Source organism: Salmo salar, chromosome 08, assembly GCF_965601325.2.
Source record: "Salmo salar chromosome 08, fSalSal1, whole genome shotgun sequence".
NCBI lineage: Eukaryota > Metazoa > Chordata > Actinopteri > Salmoniformes > Salmonidae > Salmo > Salmo salar.
In genome coordinates, this window is record NC_138298.1 from 16007139 (window position 1) to 16026237 (window position 19099).

At 39.7% G+C, this 19099-nt stretch overlaps 1 long non-coding RNA gene across 1 annotated transcript; it reads right to left on the reverse strand.

The window, feature by feature from the left end:
* Positions 1-17251: 17251 nt before the first annotated feature.
* Positions 17252-18363, reverse strand: LOC123744284 (uncharacterized). The gene is made up of 2 exons (XR_006770867.2): positions 18203-18363; positions 17252-17559 (listed from the first exon to the last, which is right to left on the reverse strand). It is a non-coding gene; the product is annotated as an uncharacterized LOC123744284 (long non-coding RNA).
* Positions 18364-19099: the final 736 nt, after the last annotated feature.

A 19099-nucleotide genomic window follows, 5' to 3' on the forward strand; every position in this document is an offset into this window, starting at 1 on the left:
AAGCCCATAGGCGACCATCTAAAAGGAAACTTGTGCTTGATGGTATGATGGTCAAAGACAGACAACGGTAAGATTTAGCTTTTATCAAAATTGACCTTATATCCAGAGAAAGAACTATAACACTGTAGTAGGATCTGCAAGTGAGAGGAGGAGTGTTCTGGGTTTGTTAGAAATAAGATAAGGTCGTCCGCAAAGAGTGATAACTTATGGGTATGGGGGCCCACCTCAAAGCCATGCATGTCAGGGCACGTTCTAATGGCCTCAGCCAACGGTTCGATGGCGAAGAGGTGGGGGCTAATTGGGCAACCTTGTCTGTTCCCCCTATAGAGAGGGAAAGAGGAGGAAGTAATCCCATTGGTAGCAATCCTAGTTTTAGGAGATTTGTAGAGTGATTTTATAAAATGTACAAACACGGTGCCTAAACCAAACCTTTCCAACAGGGGGAGACACGACTCCCGTCTCTTAGACAGCATCTTGGTGACCAGTTTACAATCTGTGTTAAGGAGAGAGATTGGTCTATAGGAGGCGCACTTTAGCAGGTTTTCCCCTTTCTTGTAAGTACCTCCATAAAGGTAGGGGACCAACAGCTCCCTACATTCTTTATAGAACTCTGGAGGGAAGCCATCCTCCCCAGGAGATTTATTAGAAGGTAAGGATTTAATGGCCTCCAACAATTCAGGAACTGAGAAGTGTTCACTCAGGCGCTCTCTGTCTTCCTCTGACAGGCATGGGAGGTTGAGAGAGGAGTCGATCTCTGATAGATCATCGCTTGATTGGGAAGTGTAGAGGTCTTCATAGTATTTCTTAAAAGTATTATTCATTTCAGTAGGGTCGAAATATCTCATTAGTAAGAGTTTCTATAGCATTACTTATCCTCTTACTTTCCTCTTCTGTCAGTTGCCATGCCAATACTTTGAACTTTCTCTCCAAGCTCGTAATAACGCTGTTTGGATTTAGTGATGGCCCTCAACTTGATACGTGTTCAGAATATTATATTTGTTTTTTATTTACCAAAAGCCTGTATAGATCTTTAGTCGGTTCTCTCTAGCTCAGAGATTTCAGATTCAAGGACATTCAGTTCAGCACCATGTTTTCTCTTCAACCCTTTAGTATAGGAAATGATCTGTCCTCTCAGATAGGCTTTCAATGTGTCCCAAAGAATGAAACTGTCAGGAGCGGAGGGTTTGATTGTCAAAGTAAAAATATTGATCTGCTCTTTGATGAATGCACAAAATTCAGGTTACTTTAGGAGTGTAGAATTTAGTCTCCATCTATATGCTCCATTTACCTTGGTAGGAATGGAGATTGATAATACCAGAGGAGAATGGTCACTAAGCAACCTGGGGAGATACTCGATATCTAACACTATGAAACAGTTGGGTCGATAGTAAAAAGATATCTATGCGTGTGTGTGAATAAAAAGAGTAGTCCCTATCCTGTGGGTGCAACTGTCTCCAGATGTCTAGTAAATTGAGATCTTTCATGAATGACATGGTGAGCTTGCCGGCTTTGGTAAGAAGTGAGGGTTTATCAGAGGATCTATCAAGAACTGTATCTAAACAAAAATTAAAATCTCCTCCAACCAGTAGCCATCTTGGTGGTGCTTGAGCGACCTGAAGGAAGACATTCTGTATAAACATATGGTCATCTAAGTTAGGAGCATAAATACTCAATAGGGTCCAAGACTCTGAATACATATGGCCCTGCACCAAAACAAACCTGCCCGAGGGATCAGAGATGGTGTTGTTGACACAGAAGGGATGTGTCTACTTATCAAAATTGCAGTTCCTCTTGCTTTGGAGTTAAGAGGACGCAAAAACTTGTCCTACCCATTCCCTCTTCAATTTGTTGTGTTCACTGGCTGTAAGATATGTTTCTTGTAAAAACACAATGTCAGCCTTTAATTTCTTAAAGGTACTTATAGACTTTTCCTTTTAAATCAGGCTGTTAAGACCTTTTACGTTGAATGTGACATATTTTAGTGGATTAAGCATAGGTTGGGTTTCAAATATGTAACCGAATGGAAATCTCTCATATGTAAATAGTCAGGAAATGTTTCAACTTTGGTTTTAACACAGAAGTGACCTGTGTCTCTCTTTAGGAAGGAAACAACAATAAACATGTAACCCCCCCCCCACAGATTGTCAGACTAAAACAACAATCAAACATGAAACCACTTGTAGAGATACGTTGCTGCTCGCTTTCCATCTTGTTCTTACTAGCTAAACCTTGGCGTAAACTAAAACCTGCGAGCTCTCTAAGTTGAAAACTAACGTTGTGAATAGACATTTATGGCTGAATATTTACTGCCCACGGTAAGGGCTGCTTGAGTCTCTTTTCGGGAGAGAAACATAAATGGGGGGGGGGGGGAGCAGTGGCCCTAAGCCCACTTATTTGCGTCGCCCAGTGGATATTGACTAAACCAAAATATACTCCCCTGTAAATGTAATAGAACTCACCATGGGGGGGGGGGGGACGGTTAGTTGAAAATGTACAAGTCAATTATAGCGACCGGATAGCGGGGTAAACGGATCCAAATTTCAAGAAGATATCAGCAGTTCAGTCCGGATAAGAGAAAAACTAACTGCATCTTATCCCCCAGAGAGACCGTCCTGGTTCAGACGCGGTTCAGTTCTTTGAGAAAAGTGAACACTTCTCCAGGTGTGTTGAAGAGATGGTTTCGGCCTTTGTACTGAACTTTCATCCGCGCAGGGTAGATGAGGTAGCCAGTGATGTTCTTCTCCTTCAGTGCTTTGGCGGCAGGTTTGAACTGCTTGCGATGTCTGTGGCGAGATCCGCGCTCATATCGGGGAAAAGGCTGACCCTCTTGCCATCGATGGCGATGTCCCCTTTGGCTCTTGCGAGTTGCAGTATCGTCTCTCTGTCTTGGAAACGGAGGAACCTGATCAGGACGGCCCGTGGGGGCTCATCTGGCCGGGGTTTCGGCGCTGATGTTCTGTGGGCGCGTTCAATTTCCAGCGGCTTGGTGAAGTTGATTATGCCTAGGACATCCGGGATCCATTGAGTGAAGAACACGGATATTACTACGTCTGCTCTGGTTCTCCATCTGGTCTACCTTGATTTTGAGGTAGGCGTTGTCCTTCTGCAGTTGTATCAGAACCTGGTCATGTCGAGCGATGGTATCTTCAACTGTGCTAATGCGCAACTCAGCCGTTCTCAAAAGGAGATCATTCATAGAGGATTTCAGGTCGTCAATGGAAGAATGGTGTTCAGCCGATTTCTTGTCAATTTTCATAGAAAGACCTTTGTTACCATCCTGAATTTCCCGGAGGAGAGTAGCCAGCATGTCGGCAGGCTCGCAAGAGGCTACCAAGAGCAACAGTCTGGAACTGTCGTCTGAGTTATGAGGGCTAATGCTAATCTTGCTAGCTGTAGCGTTATCTTGGGAATCAACAACGTTTTGGTCGTCCTTCTTGCCTCTTGGTCGGAGGTCCATGGCTCTTTGGGAAGGTAAGTGCTTGACAATTTATCAGCCGAAGTTAGAATATTGTTTTAACGTTGTTATTTAGGTAATAATAGAATAACTTTGAAGAGCTCGGTTTGTCAACGTCTGCTCAGCTCCACGGCATCACGTGCTCGTCTTCGAGATGCTTTAACAAGCATGTGTATGTATAGTTGTATGTATAGTTGCTGATTTGGTGCTCTTCAACTCTACAATGCAAACTGTGAAAGACAAAACTCACAAAGAAAAGACAGACCACATATGCATTTGCCTCAATGTCTATTAGTGATGGCAGGGCTAGTTCAAACTGCAATAGGATGGTTCTCCTCACAGGTGAGTGAATCAGCCGAGCCTATGCTTGGTGAATTGCACTTGGTTGATTTTCTGGGAGCGGGACACAGGGAAGGAGAGCTGAATAGATCATGAGACAAAACTGAGAAGAATGAATCAAAGAAATCACCGCAAAGGATTGTAGTTTGGCCTAGAAATGAAAATCCTGACAATTACAACAACTAGGCTAAGGATAGAGGTTCTGCATTCTACTCCAATTTAGCTATGTCACATTATCTGGTGTACAAAGATTTTTGGTATCCATGACTGGACGTTACAGGTTTGTCTATGCAAAACGCAGCCATAGATTTATCAACTAACATGGTGTTGCCGATAGTCTCTTCGTTCTCAATTATGGAAAACAGTGATCTTAGAAAATGTCTGTGTCCAGTTGCAGGTGGTTCTACAAATACCAGAAAAAAAAATCTAAAATAGTAAATCCATGTTTTGTACCACACAAGGTTCCTCGCCATTATAGCTGCCGCACATCTAGAATTTCCCAGCAGCTTTGCTGGAACTAGTTGTTTCTATGAGACGCAGCAACTTGCAGAAGTAGATGACAGTACATCACAGTGCTACCAAAACAAAGATGTAGACACATTCAAGAGGCATATCTCACTCAAATTGTTTATATGTTTTATAAGTTAACTTTTCCAGAATCAAGAACAAAGAGTGTCGCAGATACCAGGTTAGTTGAAGAATCTATGGTGGCGTTTTGCAACCGACGGAAAATGTGAACATGTGTGTGCAGATCCTGTTCTGACGGGACATGAGCAAATGTCTGCAGACTTGAACTACACAAACAATTGCGAAGTGCTTAGGGAATTTTGTCCGGGTCAGAAATGTAAAAAAAATGTCCGCAAAAGTAAAAAAGACTACTGTTAAAGTTGCATCAATTCGATTCTGGTAACAAACAAAATAGTCAGCACATAGTAACTTCTGATTTATTTGTACTTTAATTAATGCAAACACGTGTATGGTAAATGAGTTGTTCGTATATATACGGTCTCTCTGTGACACCTCGCAGGGCAGACAGAGAAGAGAACGTCACATCCTATTGTTCTCTCTTATATACTCTGACAGAGATAGTTCCCGCTCAATGCTGGCCTGTCAGAGGGGGGAGGAGCGTGGTTTAGACTTGCTCCTCCTATCGTCGGCGTGCAGGCTGGTCCCAGCCTCGTGACGCACTTCCTGTCGCCTGTTGTAGTTCTTGTCTTCAGCAGTTGACTTAGCCGTAGTTCATATACTTAATATTGTAGCATAGCTTCCCCAGTATATTATATAGGTTATGCAAACAAATAGCCAGTTCAACCCTAACACTACTTTTATGTGAATGAATGAGACGGAACACACCTCAATTCAAACTGTTCTTAAAAAAAAAAACTTGTTCGAAAATAATTTGAAATTGTTGAAAAAAGCCTAAGTAAAAACAGTGCCTTGGTTTGACGGCAGCGCTGATTAAATGTACTGTTGCGTAACAATCACATTCTGGAAGGGAGAGAACATTCTAACATCACGTGCATAAAAATAAAAAAATCCTGCTGGAGCGACGTGAGATATTTGGAACTCCCGCATGTAAAGGTTTAAGAGAATAACACATTTTTCAAATTGGCATATACTTCACACTTCTATCCTACCATTACACTGTCAACTTCATCATAGAGCCACAGGATCAGGAAGTTAGACCACATCCCAACAATCCAGAAGACCTAATCTGGTGAGATGTGTGTCAGAACAGAACAAACAACACTCCTTCACATATCACTCAATACACTCCCACATATCAAGGTGTGTAAATTTCTATCCAAAACCTCAGGACTGTTACCTCCCCCATTTTGACACGACTCAAATGTGAGTAATGTGTAAAAATAAAAAAAAACACTACTACTGGTCAAAAAAATATTACAAATTATTTCAAATAACAAAAGAATCATTACCCTTAACTCCATAAAGAAAAATAATTGTATCCATACGGTCATAGTAAAATAGACTTAAGGCAGCCTACCCTTAGTTAAAAGCAACACCCTCTCCTTCCCATTGGTCCAAATCACAAATATAAGAACTATACACATAATTATCAATGTTACAAATGATGGTAAATTCATTATCCAAATGGCTTTCCGGGGGGGGGGGGGGGGTGATCAAACCACAATGGAAAGTCAGGACAGAGGTCATGCAAACCCTTCAGTGTTTCTTACTATATTAAACTAATTCATAAAAAACACTCAAACATTTTGTATCCCAGGTTTCCAGTAAATGTCTTGTCAAAAGAATTCACGTGTTCAATTAAAACTCAGAAAATAACCTCCGAAAATTCCATGTGTGTGTTCCCCTTTAAGATACCTTGGCAAGAAGACAAAATGGAAAACTCACTAAACCCAAATGAAATAGAACACTCACAATAAATCAAACATAGCATTTTAAAAACACTAACAAATAGTTATAACAAGTGTTGTGTGTGGGTATTTGCAAACCTTAAGGTAAAAACGGCCAGGCCTTATTTAATTTGGTAGTTTATGGCCTCAATCGCACTCACTGTTCTCCCCAAGAACAGACTCGGGAAACATTTCAAAGAGAGACAATGAAACCCCCATTCTCCCGGAAAAAAAACAAAACCACGTTAGCATTCACTAAACTAATATCATAATCAGCAACCCAAAGTTTTGATAAATCCACTATACTCACGTAAATCATTAATAGTTTGTTTTAATGTATCCCAATGTTTATGTTCATCTGCACTTAATTTTGCATGCGCTACCCTCAGACACTGCATTTACATTTTAGTCATTTAGCAGACGCTCTTATCTAGAGCGACTTACAGTAGTGAATGCATACATTTTTTTATTTTTATACTGGCCCCCGTGGGAAACGAACCCACAACCCTGGCGTTGCAAACACCATGCTCTACCAACTGAGCCACAGGGAAGGACACTGCAACATGTATCTCGCCACCGGGTCTAACGATTCACTCCCATATTATATGACCGGTCTCTTTTTCCATAACCATGTAAAATTATCCTGGTATCTTTACTAGACCCATGTCTAACAACATATGGAATAGCTGTTTCGCCTTAGATTTTTCCTCCTAACCTCTCTAAATGTAACTTTTTTCTGTCGCAAATGTAGTCAATGTCTCAGCTAAGGAATCAGTGATCCTTTCCGGTAATCTAATCATTTCAACCTGTTGCATTAATTTAGGAAAAATATAAACCTGTTGTTTAACAAATCTAGATCCTTCAAAAAGTTGGTGCTGTCTCATCAGCGTAATAGTCAAAACTTACCTGCAATCCACTAATGACTGGACACTGTTCCATGTAATGGAAACCGATAATAATGTTAGAATACATTAACTTCCTGCTCAAATTCACTAGTATTACCTAAACCAATTCAACTATACAGACCTACTGCAAAATGTCCCATTGCATCCCTTACAGCCAGATATAGCCCAGTGAGCATGACTAACTCTTCTATTCTTACTAGTAGGAAAAAAATATAACCCACCCTCAAACAACGTTCTGCGCTTAACTCTATCGTAAGGTTAAAATATATATATATATATATATATATATATAAACTTGACAACATTCTCTTCTCTTTCGGCTTCACACTTATGAAATGTCATACTTTACAATTAACACGTAATGTGGCAAATTTATAAAATCAGTCAATTTCTCAAAGAAAACACATTTCAGTGGGCACAATACTACAGCCATTTACTACCCACAACTCAACTTCAGTTCATTGTAGTTGTATCCTGCAATAAGTAATACACAGGTTTAGATACCACCTGGAAATCTGGTTTCAAGAGCAGGGCGCAGCAGGTGTTTATTGAAAAGGACCACAGGAGGAGGCAGGTAGCTGGGTCCCGGGGCAGGCAGAAGATCATAGACAGGAGGTCCAAAAGTGCAACAGTACAGACAGGGAAAAGGCTAGTATAGGCGTCATTCGTGAGGCAAGCAAAAACTATCATACACAAGAGGAGTAAATCACAGGAAACCCAGCGCTCCGAAAGACGTGTGTTACAAAACAAACAATACCTCACAGTGATGAGTTGCAACGAACTGAACTAAATAGTGTGTGATAAGGACATACAGGTGTGTGAACAGGTGATTAGAATTCAAGTGATTGGGATCTGGAGAGTGAGCTGCGTTCAGGGGATCTACGTGTTCGAGGGTGTGAGTTGCAAGCAGACGTTACAAATCTGTTATTCCAGCAGACCATTTAGGCAACAGACAATATATTACATCGAAATCGACTCGCTATTTATGTTGAATACATTTGCCTTTCAATTTGAACTAAGAAAGCTGTTAACGTTCAGTTTATATCTTAAACAAACACTGGCGGCAGTTTCTGTCCAGGCAAAACATACCAATACTTGAATTACAATCAGAAACCCAGATTTTAGTCACTATCATAGACCTAATGCTATTGAAATGACGAAGAAATCCCGCAAATAACCCACTTAGGACGGTTTGTAGTCTTAACATCTGGCACATAACGACACAATACCATGAAAATAGCCCTACAGGTCCAAGCGTTTCTCCGCCGAGATTCTCACATGCGCAAAATGAATAGATTAGCAGTCCACGAGAGATCGTCATTCATTGACTAGGAAACAGATCTTGCGTTTTTTAATAAAAGCAGTTTGTTTGCTCATGCAACATATTTCAATTACTTTACTACATCACATTAATCCCACAATGATAGTTAGTTTGATGGATACCCTAGTCTTTGTACGACGTTATGATGTTGAGATTCCATCTTAATTCGCTATAGCTTTATGGAAAAGGTTAATTCAATAAATATAGCAACTCCTCTCATACTGGGAAGAAAAAAACAAATGTTCAGGTCTTAATTAAAGGCCGTTTATTTCAAATGTAGTACATGGACGGAGAAAATCCAATAAGCGTTTTATAGTTACATCGTTAGGTTAAGTTAACCAAAAGTGGACACACTCCACTCAGTTTCTGAGACAATTGGCCAGACTTTGTAGACAGTTTAATAATGCTTAAACCTCATCTTTGTAAAATGATCCATTACAGGGACCAGCCCAAAACCTAAGTACGTCTACGTATGGGTTGTTTAAATTGCATTTCATTGTATTACTTTATCAAATCTCTAGTAATCGATTATACACATACAATTCATCATATTTTCATATCTTCACAGAATCCATATAAAACATTTGAAATTCTTAGGTACTCGCATCAACCGTTCCATTTGCGTTTTCAACGACTCTCCAAACATACTCCCAGCGGAACCACCCACCAAAAAACATTAGTTTCCCGGACAATGGCCCCGCCCATGATATTCTATGATGGCCTGTGAAGGAACGGAACCCCAAGATAACTTATATCAAAGGTTATTATTCAAATCTCAATCATTTTATTATACATATTTCTATATGTTACTATGCAAACTTCAGGTTAAGACTAATTTCCACATTCACACAACTCTCCTATCACATATCATTAGCTACGTAACAAATGTTGAGTGGGCAAGAAAATCTTTCTCCTAACTACCCATTCTGACATCAACAAATGTTCAATTAATGTCTAATTAGTGCTATTAATTCTGTGCACTTTCAAGTTTAATTATTTAAAGAAATCAGTCTCACCCTTAATCTAATTCTGTTCGAAATGATGTATCCATTCAGCTGACGCTCCCAGCCAGGAGGAGATCCGATCTGCTCCGAATAGTGGAGATTGCTAATGCAACTCCCAGTGCATGGTTACCCTGGGCTTCACTGTGAACGACCAGAAAAACAAAGTTTATCATTCCCTCCTCGTCGCCAAAATTTCCTGGAATTATTGTCATCAAAAGGAGAGACTTTTAGATTTCTTCAAAACAATCAAAAGTTATTATTTAATTACTGCAGTAACGGAGCTGGTCGGTAACCACCCCTGGGGGTGATCACTGAGAACTCAACGAGCGGATTTGAGCCACAGCATTTTATAGCAAAGTCCATCCTCCATAATCTTGTAATTTCTCCACCATACCAGTTAAGTCCACAAAGCATATTGCATGTACAGTAACAGACAGTTACATGACCTACAGCATGGTCAAGCAAGTTAATGTTTCCCGAAATGTTCGGACCACTAGAAATCAGGAGCTGCCTCCACTATTCCAGCATCATTTAAACTTCAACATCATCAAATCACCTCTGCTTCGTCTAATACAGTGACAACTAAAAGATACCAAAAACAATTTAATCCAATCAACATAAGGTAAATATGATGTGGCTGTCCATGGTTCTGATTTCTGTGTGTGGGCATTGGTGCAAGTAGAAAAACATGTTCACTCACCCTACTTGTAGAGAAACACCAATGCCATCCTCCTCTCTTTCATGTTGACAAAACGCTCTATCACTCTATCATACAGTACACACTTATTGTTTGTTGTACTAGGTTATCTGGCTAAAATGCTTTCTTGCTAGCCTAACTTCTATTCATAGGCAACGTTAGCTAGTTAACATCAGCCTTCGACATTTAGCTACATACTGAACTTTCATCTTCTCAGGCCAGGGACACAACAATGTATGAATTAATGGTTGGTTCAAAATCACCATTATAATCATTGGCCAGTACAGAGAATTAAGTAAAACCACAAGTCCAAATCCCTATCTCCATCCATGGTTAATTTAGGAAAGTGACAAGTTTAGCTAGCTAGCTACCGTAGGACAACAACACAACGAGATGCAACGATTCAAGTTTTTCTGTCAATGACATATGCTCTCGATTTGATAGGAGAGACGCCTAAATCCAAGCTGGCTTCCCTTGACACTTTTATTTGGTGTGCCAGGACCATTCACAGTTGAGCTCGGCCTGTTTAGCACCAAGGCTGATTGGCAAATTTGTGTACTTTTAAAAATGTTATCAAGGGAGGCCAAATGCTCGCTGGCTTCCCTTGCCTTCAATGCTACCGGTGGCAACAATGTCATACTCGTTTGGACCAGACAGCATCAGATGGATGTGTAGACAGAGGGGCGCTGTTTCACTCGCTCAGATGCTTTCTCCTCTGAGATACATTCAGCCTCTAGTGAATTGAAAGAAAATTATGAAACAGAAAGATAAAAAATTAACTATTTGGTAAAAAAACAAAAAAATCTTGGTTAATTTTTTGGGGAAGCCTGGCTTCCCATGGCATCCATGGATACATGACACTGTTTGTCAGTATGAATGAAATGAGTGAGTCCTGTCTTGATGACTATTCGCTTTACAATACTTGTCCTGTCCCGGAATGACATGCTAGTGATAAAGCTATCTGCTCAGGTCTTCTTCTTGGAGCTAGCTAGATATATTTCTAAGGTTGCTGTGCTTTAAGTAAAGTTCATAGTTATTTTACAGCTTACATTGATGGTATCATGTTTTTATAACTAGCTAGCTAAATAGATTCCAAATATCGTTTTTTTTTTTAATACTTCTATTACATTGACCACTCTTACAGTGGAAATGCATGTCCTCAATGAGTGAAGGCAAGTGAGGTCAGGTGGGACCATTCTAGCCAATGAGAGGGCAGATACGTGTGAATAGGCACAACTAAGATGTTTTTCTTAAAGTTTCCAGAATGCCACGTGCATTCACTTATTTCATTACATTTGTTACAGCCTACACATTAGGAAACTAAGCCTCACGTAATCGACATGTTCTCATAGTAGACCTCCATACAAAAAGGGCTCGTCTCACATTGACAGATTTTGGACGGAGTAAATCCTCTGGCTTCGCCTCTTCCTCTCTGACTTTACCCATAGCAGTTTGTCGGACGGGGATCTTTCGAGCGGTCACCAGCTGTGTTTACTACCTTCCATACAGAGAATAAGATTGGCAGACTTGATCAGCAGAGATGGCACTTGGATGGTACACCAGTTTTGACTGGTTTGCTGTTTAGTGCTTGTCAGCGTTTGTCTGTCCTGCAAGAGAACATAAAAGTATATTGAAAAAATTTGCACAAGTTGACATTGCCAATAAACGGAAATGTGTTCAGAATAAATAAATATACACAATATGTAAAAACCGATCATCCCAAAAACGAAAGCAGAAATGATGCTTCAGCCCACTCCCTAGGTTTGAAGGAAGGAAAGAAACTAAGGAAGCAAGGAAACTAAGGCCAATTTTAATTAAAAACAATAAACAAGCAAATAAAAGGGCAACACATCAAAAGGACAACATGATTTCTCATTAATTAACAGATTTGATCACCTATTTTTAGTACATAAAGGAACAGGTACCACCTGATTATGCCAAATAATGTTGGGAGGGACATTATATTTGTTATCAATAGAACATAGGTAAAACCAAATTTAGAGGAGAAATATAGTGTTACTCTTGTTAGCAGTTGATGTTATTCTTTAATAACACAGACCCCAAAGTAAATCAGGGGGAGGAAAATAGGTTTATTCAGATAGGACAAATCATGCTTGGAAGTAGATGGTCATTCTCCCCTGTCCTCAGTGATGCTCTCCTGAGTGATTCTCTCCAGTGAACAAAGGGACAGGATGTAGTTTATAACCCAGCCCTAACCTGTGGTTGACCAATTAGAATTCCTTGCAATAAAACTGGGCCAATGGCCAAATAACAAGTATCCTATTTCAGGTTGGACCAATGAGAACGTGCCACACGTAAGTTCAGGACTGACATTCCTGACAGATGTTGAACTGAAAACCAACTATTTCCATTGATAATTCCCTATTGACCGTTAGTACTCTATTGACTTTTAGTACTTTTGACCTCTCGTCCTCTGTGTTGTGTATTTATCTTCTAAAAATTCTTACACTCTTCAATAACATGACAGTGTTTTGGCTATTCTAGCACACCAAACAACAAGTCTGTATCATCTGAGAATGTGAGCATATCTAGATACTCAACTGAGGGAATTAGTGATCCCAAAAACACCCAGTCTTACCCCAGGACACTTTACATGATAACTATAATATTTCAGATAAAGAATAGTTCCCAGATATCCCCTGTGTACATCTCAAGCCACACTGCTATGATTTCTTCCCATTGTGGACACTTCTATGTCTGGTAAGGTTCATCAGGAAGGAAAAACTCTTGTAACATAAGCACCTGGTTCTAACTTGCGTCCTTTGTCCTGATCTTGTCCACATTCTGATTGTGCCCACATTTTTAGACAGGTGTAGACAATCAAAAGACACACTGTGATCTGATTGTGATCAGATCATCCTGCTCACCTCCGGAGCTAGTCAAGACACGTATTGTCTGGACAGAGAAACCATTTATATCATCATTATTCCAACTTCTAATATCAGTGACAGGTGGCACTATTAACATCTATATGTGATATCTTATAGTTCATTCTCCCAACTGCACAAATGAATGAAACTCATGTCTGTTGGTGGCCCTTGATTATGTCCCAATGTCATGGGGATTATCTGATTTGTCCAACCAGACGATCTCTCACCTGAGCCGCCACAACCATCCTTTACTGTCCACGCTTTGTCCATTTGATCTGTGCAGCAGCAGCATGAGAGAAGTTTAGATGTGATCTCTCCATGATCACTCTACGTGCTTGGTCTCAGGACAACTCATGCAGCCCTCGGTTGACACAGGTTGCATGCTCAGACTCAGGTCTCGGGTAATAGTTGTTAGGGACAGGGCCGTCGTGGGTGCCATAACTTCAGCCTGTTAGAGGGGGTGGGGTTCATTTCACACTGATCTGGTCAAATTCCTTTCATGCATTGAGCTACTGTCCTATCACCATGACCTCGATAGAAGACAGACCAGAACAACAGTTTAGGAAACGTCTGATTCAGAACTTCAAGACAAATTATTCCCTGTGGCTTATTACATTTTCCAACATTCTTAATACAAATGTCTAAAACAAATGTTGAGGAAAATAACAGAACAATTTTGAAACCATTTGGCAAGTTGACTTATACTTCCCTTTTATATTTGCCGATTTCACTGCAGAGTTACAGGGTCAGGGAGTTAAAGGGCCAACCCTCGGGTTGAAATCTCGACAATACAGCAGACCCAATCTGGTGAGTTTGTATTGAAGCAAAGACAGAACCAGACAACACAACAAAGGAAATACTTGAGCAGAAAATTGAGCATTCCATTTTATATTCAAACTTCACCCAATGTCTCTGGCCTTTCTAGTGAGGGTAATCAGGCCTCACCAGAAAGTCAGAACAGAGGTCAACAACATTAAGTGAGTCTGTTCTTTCTCTTTTCTTTGCCTGTACTTCAGACTCATTATTTTAAAACATTATCTGTACGAGGTTTACATTGTTTTTCAGTACATTTCTCATTTATTGTCCGTAACCAAAATTCGGACAATAAATACTTATTTGCGTGTCCTTTAAGGTGCATCCTTTCTCACCCATGAAGAATCAGATAAAAAGACCACACACAATAAATCAGACGTATTATTAACACCACTAACAAGTACTTGTAAGTATAGACGGGTGGGTTGTGTGTGTGTGTGTGGGGGGGGGACGGGGGGTGGGGGGGCAAAAGTAGGGGTGAATGAAACCAAATGACCAGGCCTTTTTACATTTCAGAGCTCCGTTAATGGTTTTGGGTACCTTCACACTTTAAGAATTTCACTAACTGCTCTCCAAAGACAGCAGGCCTCAGGAAGCATTGCAAAGGGAGAGATACAGAATCATTGTTAAACTCATCTGAATACTTGGTACTGGACATTCAATCAATCCTGAAAGATAAAAAAATATATAGTTTTCACTATGCTACATTTGAATCCAGTCAACAACAACAAAAAATACAAATTCTCAATCATTCCTAAAAGTGATAAATTCTCAATCTTAATCAGTCCTAAAAATGCAACATTCAGTACTACAAGGCCTACGTATCGCCCTCCTTTTTTCCCAATTGAGCTTACTGCATTTTGTCAGGAAGCCTCGATAAAACCATGTGTTCATATTATCATACTGGAGACATCAGATGATACAGGGTCCCATTAAGCGAAATAGGCAGCTACTAAAGTAAACAATCCCAGAGCTCCTTTCACTTGTACTCTTATGGTCTAGACCTGTTGCATTGACATAAGGCTTGCTTCTGTACTTTCTGTCCCTGGGCCATCAACTAGTCAAAATATGAAACCTGTTGTTTAACATCTGCTAGAGCCGACAAAAAAATTGGTGCCGGTTTATCAGCACTTTTTCCCCCCCAAAGCCCTTGTACTAAAAACATTTATTATAATTTACTTACTTCAATTTTGGACAGTGTTCCACAGAATGGAAATGATTATTTTTTATATGAAATTACCTTTTTACTTAAATCACTGATGTTATTGGGGCGGCAGGTAGCCTAGTGGGCCAGAACCCGAAAGGTTGGATCGAATCCCCAAAGCTGACAAGGTAAAAATCTGTCGTTCTGCCCATAAACGAGGCAGTTAACCCACTGTTCTCCCGGTAGGCCGTCATTGTAAATAAGAATTTGTTTTTAACTGACTTGCCTAGTTAAATAACATTAAAATGTAAATAAGTATTCAAACTATCGAATTGAGAAAGAATAATTGGAAATCGTCACGTCAGATTGACAAAAACGTATCCTACTCAATTCCATTATATCTTATTCAGCATTGCGCCTTGTCAGAAAACTTCCACATGGCTGTTTTCCCTACCCAAAACTCAAATAATTTGCTTGGCTGGCCGTTCACGTCCCACCACTCTTTCTACATTTTGTCATGTGTTTGAGAATATTTGGAAAAAAAGTAACTTTGTTCCACCGTACCAAAAGAAGAATAGAACATCAAAAATTGGTGAGAATCTTTGAACTATAACAACTTTACTTTGTATAAATCAGCATAAATCTTCATAGGCTTAATGCCATAGGAACGTAAGGATGTACAGTTTGCTACTATTCTTTTTCCACAAGGTACCGTTAAGTAACCTATATATTTCTTAAGAGTAGCTTTTATTTCATCGTATTTAAGTGTATTGCGTTCACACTACAAAGCCATTAATATTACTTCATTTTTGCCTTTGCATTGATTTATTCAGCCCTGACCACCAGATACCACTGGTCTGGGCCATTACGTTCTACCCATCAAATTCATCCTTGCTCAGGTCTTCAGAGACCACTTATTGTCGCATTTATTTGAGCTTTTATGCATGTAATTTGTTCCTGTTTTCCGCATTCTTAAGATTAGGGGGCAGTATTCGGAAGTTCGGATGACTGACGTGCCCAAAGTTAACTGCCTGTTACTCAGGCCCAGAAGCTAGGATATACATATAATTGGTAGCATTGGATAGAAAACACTCTGAAGTTACTAAAACTGTTAAAATAATGCCTGTGAGTATAACAGAACTGATATGGCAGGCGAAACCTGAGGAGAATCCACCCAGATTTTGTTTTTTAGGTCACAGGCCATTCAAATGCTTATCTATGGGATATTCAAAGGAATTCCTCCCAGATTACAGTTCCTATGGCTTCCACTAGATGTCAACAGTCTTTAGAAAGGGTTTCAGGCTTGTTTTTTGAAAAATTAGTTAGTAGTGGTGGATTACTGAATCAATTGCGCCAACTAAACTGACTTTTTTGGGATATAAAGAAGGACTTTATCGAACAAAACGACTATTTGTTGTGTCGCTGGGTTGAGATTGCAAACAGAGGAAGATCTTCAAAGGTAAGTGATTTATTTTATCACTATTTCTGATTTTTGTGATGCCTCTGCTGGTTTGGAAATGTTTTTAATGCTGGTGTATGCGGGGCACTGTCCTCAGATAATCGCATGGTATGCTTTCGACGTAAAGCCTTTTTGAAATCTGACAAAGCGGTTGGATTAACAAGAAGTTAAGCTTTTAAACGATGAAAGACACTTGTATTTTCATGAATGTTTAATATTACGATTTTTGTATTTTGAATTTCGCGCTCTGCAATTTCACCGGATGTTGTCGAGGTGGGGCGCTAGCGTCCCACCTAGCCCAAAGAGGATATTATTAATAAGGTATTCATTTTCTCTTACATTTCGTGGAACAAACATGCCGTACTTATGACTGGAAGCCATTGTTACTCAGTAGTCTTGAGAATTGATCCAAATACAACAATAAAGAGCCCTTATTCTAAAGCGCGTATTCTTGCGCTTGAAATCTCTCTTTATATCAATATAATCATAATCCCACAAAGAGATATTAACGTACTTCCCATGTAAACAATTATAAGGTCTAATACCGGGAACATAAATCAGTCTGATGAACGCAAAGAAAAGTGTTGCGAATTGATAAATCCAACGCATCAAAGGAATATTGTCCATAAATCAAAACCAACATTTAGGGAGCTTTATGAAACGAAATGTACATATTAAAGCCACTAAATACAGGCTATTAAGTAACAACAAGCCTGACTTGAAATATCGACATGAAAATTAAAATACCCTGGAATTAAACTGCTGACTACAAATGCAAACTGTCAGATCAATCCTAAACATAATGCATTGAAATAAATGGCATGCAATCAAAGGAATTACTTAGAATCATCAAAGACATATACATGTTTATTTAGTTCTCTCAGGGTGACAGGTTTAGCCGAACAGAAATCTAGATTTTGCTGTTTTGAAGCAAGCACGGTCATCCTCAGCATCAACGGCAATCGGCTGGCGTGGGTCTTTCTCCGCCAGTCTTGTGGAGCTGTGCTTGGCCTGAAGGTGCTTCTTGATATTTGAAGTTGGCACAATTTTTATTATGTTTTTTCTCCTTTAATTCTACCAATTCAAAATAATGTGAATACTTCCACGATGTAAAGGCTGTTGTCTCTGCCATCTTGCTGGCTTCCCGCCACAACGTTCTTGAAGAAACAAAAAGTGTGTGAACTTAGGGAAAGGATTTGTTTTTGGGGGGCCCAAAAAACAAAACAAAAAAGTAACAATTTGCTTATTTGAAAACATAACTAAGTAACGGATTACTTCAGTTGAAAAACTAAGGCGTTAAGTTACTCTTTACTACAAAAAAATAATTTGAGTACTCTACACCCAACACTGCTGAGGAATCACTTTAACATTAGGCTGCAGCACCCAGCTGTCGCAACATGCACTGCTGCCTTCACCATAAATAATATGCACACAGTCAATCACACATTGCCATCACATGCATACCCATTTTTATCCTGCTTATATAAAAGAATCAGGACAGTGCATCATCATATGCAGTTTTACCAACAGGTCCTTTTCTCCTGCTCAGTTCATAAAAAGGAAAAGTGCCATATCTGTAATTCGGAGTTTCATCCTGTTGAGACTTTAATTTAATCCTTCACTTCAGCCGTATCTGTCAGATGGAGCTTCAATTTAATACTTCACTCTAGCTACCATGATTGTATTGCAATACACTACACCCCAAAAGGTGTCAAAAGAGCTCTCTTGTGACATAAACATACAGACAACAGACTCATGCAGCGCTCGCAACCCAGAAAAATATGAAGGAGACACACTTACCAATGCTTTCCACACCAAACAATTATCCGATTCACTAGAGTTCTTTGCCAGATTGGTGGGGTCACACACAGATACAAATGTGGTCAGTACCTTTAACATTAACTTTACAGGTGAGGTGGTGCAACTAAATCAAATTCATCTAATTCTAAATTAAAATGAAAGAGCACTCACCTCTTTTGTCACGTGTCCTCCGGTGATAAACGCACCCTTCTCGCAGCGCCAATGTTAGGAATTGAAAACTGTTCAAACTTTGGAGAAATGCCAGATGGAAAATATAAGGTGAACAACTTCTATATTTTACAGGTCTAATAGACAGACACTTTCCTCTAAGAGGTTATCAAAAAATCTCCCCCCTCCAGTGGGGAGGAATGACCTAAATATTCTTGTCTTATCTGTTCGCTGTTTCACCCTTCTGTGCCCGGTGCCAAAGCATTAAATCAAGGCAGAGCCCTTGGGGTTGAATAGACTATACATTTGAAACATCTTAATCGCTTAAGGACACCCATGGACGATTTTATGGCTCAGGGGCCAAGATACCAGTTACTGAGACCTGCTTCACGGTGTGATATCTGGCCTTACAGAGGGTACCTAGGCCACATTCCACTATGGAATAATCATCATAAAATAGCATTCTAACACACAGAAATATGATATTATAAAATGTTAACCACAGTCAAGCCCATCTCTAACTGGTGAATTTTTCCTAGCCACCATGCTTCTACATCTGCATTGCTTGCTGTTTGGATTTAGGCTGGGTTTCTGTATAGCACTTTGTGACATCTGCTGATATAAAAAGGGCTTTTTATTTTTTTAAATGTATTGATTCAAGTACCTAAGAATATGGAGCCATTGGAGTTTATTAAATGTGTTGATTCAAGAATTAAGTTTAATGTTTTG